Genomic DNA, 3,736 nt, shown 5'->3' with positions numbered 1-3,736 from the left:
TGGAATTTTAAATCAACTGTAAAAAATATCCACAAACATCATGTCAAGAAATAAAATAAATATCATCCAATTTTTGTGATGAATCAATCTGAGGAGAACTTTTTTTTATCATGTTCATTAAGAAATACAATAATAAGATTATTCATATCATTATGTAACTGGTGTATAATATTGAAATATTAAACAAAACAAAGTAAAACGATCATGAATACATTTTAAATTTCAGACAGAGCAATAACTGTTGTCAGGAGGGACATTAAATCGGATGCACTTGTATTAATATTAAACATATAAAGCATATAAAATTTAGATTATAACAGTAGATTGAAGGTAAATCAAAACATACATTAGTTAATGATTTTCTGCTTATCTGCATGAAATCATCAGAATTAAAAACACATGAAGTTGAGACGTTTCAGTAAAAAATAAGTTCACGACTTTAAAAAAGTGACGTATGAAAACTACAAAAAGCCTCAAGAGTGTCCCTGTGATGCTCACCTTCATCATCACCTTCATCATCACCATCAATGATTAACCCAACCAAAGGTCTCTTTCCATACTTCCTGTCCTGATGTCAGTGTGAAGTCTCGGTGGTTCAGAAACTTTTACTTCCCTAAATTTGACCACCATCTCATCTCAAATCTGAAACTTCCAGGTCGCTCAGGTTTCTCTTTCACTTCCTCTCTGAGGTGGACGTCGAGGTAGAAGAAGTTTCATGGCTGCAGACTTCCAGGAAACTGGACTGATGGTTATTATTAAAAAAAAAAAAAAAAAAAAAAACTTTTTATAAATTCTTGGAAGAAATTAGGAATAAAAGAGTAAAAGATGTGAGGAGAGATGATTTTAATGTTTCATCATCACCACCACCATCATCACCACCATCACCATCATCATCATCACCACCACCATCACCATCATCACCACCATCACCACCATCACCATCATCACCACCATCACTATCATCATCATCATCACCACCATCACCATCACCATCATCACCACCATCATCACCATCACCACCATCATCACCACCATTATCATCACCACCATCATCATCACCACCACCATCACCACCATCATCACCATTACCACCATCATCAAAACCATCACCATCATCACCACCATCACCATCATCACCATCATCACCACCATCACCATCATCATCACCACCACCATCACCATCATCACCACCACCACCATCACCATCATCACCACCATCACCATCATCACCAATACCACCATCACCATCATCACCACCATCACCATCATCACCATCATCACCACCATCACCATCATCATCACCACCACCATCATCATCATAACCACCACCATCATCACCATCACCATCATCATCACCACCACCACCACCATCGCCATCATCATCATCATCACCACCACCACCATAACCATCATCACCATCATCATCACCACCATCACCACCACCATCACCATCACCATCATCATCACCATCATCACCATCATCACCATCATCATCACCATCATCACCACCATCATCACCATCATCATCACCACCATTATCATCAATATCACCATCATCATCAACCATCACCATCATCATCACCATCATTACCACCATCATCACCATCATCACTATTATCATCATCATCACCACCATCATCACCATCACCACCATCATCATCACCACCACCACCACCACCATAACCATCATCACCACCATCATCATCGTCACCATCATCACCACCATCATCATCACCATCATCACCACCAACACCATCATCCCCATCATCATCATCACCATCATCACCACCATCATCACCATCACCATCACCACCATCATCACCATCATCACCACCATTACCATCATCGTCATCACCATCATCACCATCATCATCACCATCATCACCACCATCATCACCATCATCATCACCACCACCACCATCATCACCACCACCATCACCACCATCATCACCATCATCATCACCATCATCATCATCACCATCATCACCACCATCACCATCATCATCATCACCACCACCATCACCATCATCACCATCATCACCACCATCACCATCATCACCACCATCACCATCATCACCATCATCACCACCATCACCATCATCACCATCATCATCATCATCACCATCATCACCACCATCACCATCATCACCATCATCACCACCATCACCATCATCATCATCATCACCACCACCATCACCATCATCACCACCACCATCATCACCACCATCATCACCATCATCATCACCAACACCACCATTATCATCAATATCACCATCATCATCACCATCACCATCACCATCATCACCACCACCACCATCACCATCATCACCACCATCACCATCACCACCATCATCATCAACACCACCATCATCATCACCATCACCACCATCATCATCATCACCACCACCATCATCACCACCATCACCATCATCACCATCATCACCACCATCACCATCATCACCACCATCATCACCACCACCATCACCATCATCACCACCATCACCATCACCATCATCACCACCATCACCACCATCACCATCATCACCACCATCACTATCATCATCACCACCACCATCACCATCATCACCACCACCACCATCACCATCATCACCACCATCATCATCATCAACACCACCATCACCATCACCACCATCATCATCATCAGCCATCACCATCACCACCATCATCACCATCATCCCCACCATCATCATCACCATCATCACCACCAACACCATCATCCCCACCATCATCATCACCATCATCACCACCATCATCACCATCACCATCACCATCACCACCATCATCACCATCATCACCACCATCATCATCACCACCACCACCATTACCATCATCACCATCATCATCACCATCATCACCACCATCACCATCATCACCATCATCACCACCACCACCACCATCATCACCATCACCACCACCATCATCATCACCATCACCACCATTATCATCAGTATCATCATCATCATCACCATCACCATCACCATCATCACCATCATCATCACCACCACCACTATCACCAGCATCGTCACCACCACCATCACCACCATCACCACCACCACCACCACCATCATCACCATCATCATCACCACCACCACCACCGTCATCATCATCATCACCACCACCACCATCATCACCATCATCATCACCACCACCACCACCGTCACCATCATCATCATCATCACCATTATCACCATCATCATCATCATCATCATCATCACCACCACCATCATCACCACCATCATCGCCACCACCATCATCACCATTATCATCATCTTCACCACCATCATCACCACCACCACCGCAACCACCATCATCACCATCACCACCATAACCACCATCATCACCATCATCACCACCATCATCACCACCACCATCATCACCATCACCACCATCATCAACATCATCATCATCACCACCACCATCATCACCATCATCACCACCACCATCATCACCATTATCATCATCATCACCACCATCATCACCACTGTCATCACCACCACCATCACCATCACCATCACTACCATCATCACCATCATCATCATCATCATCATCATCACCACTACCATCATCACCATCATCACCACCATCACCACCACCACCATCATCACCATCATCACCACCATCATCACCACCACCATCATCACCATCATCACCATCATCACCATCATCACCATCATCATCATCACCAGCACCACCACCATACAGCTTTGACTGGTGA

At 44.1% G+C, this 3,736-nt stretch overlaps 1 protein-coding gene across 1 annotated transcript in view; it reads left to right on the top strand.

Moving 5' to 3' along the window:
- The window catches only part of batf3 (basic leucine zipper transcription factor, ATF-like 3), a 2,059-nt gene extending 2,015 nt beyond the window's left edge, over positions 1-44 (top strand). Inside the window, exon 3 of the mRNA XM_069725108.1 lies at positions 1-44. This exon is cut by the window's left edge and continues 324 nt beyond it. The gene's annotated coding sequence lies outside the window, so the exon portion shown is untranslated.
- The last annotated feature ends 3,692 nt before the right edge of the window (positions 45-3,736 follow it).

This window comes from Brachyistius frenatus, unplaced genomic scaffold, assembly GCF_029030835.1.
Source record: "Brachyistius frenatus isolate BFR_SWC_R1_liver_20210118 unplaced genomic scaffold, ASM2903083v1 Contig_409, whole genome shotgun sequence".
Lineage (NCBI taxonomy): Eukaryota > Metazoa > Chordata > Actinopteri > Embiotocidae > Brachyistius > Brachyistius frenatus.
The sequence above is the reverse complement of the archived record's forward strand: the minus strand, read 5'-3'. Positions and strand labels throughout refer to the sequence as shown.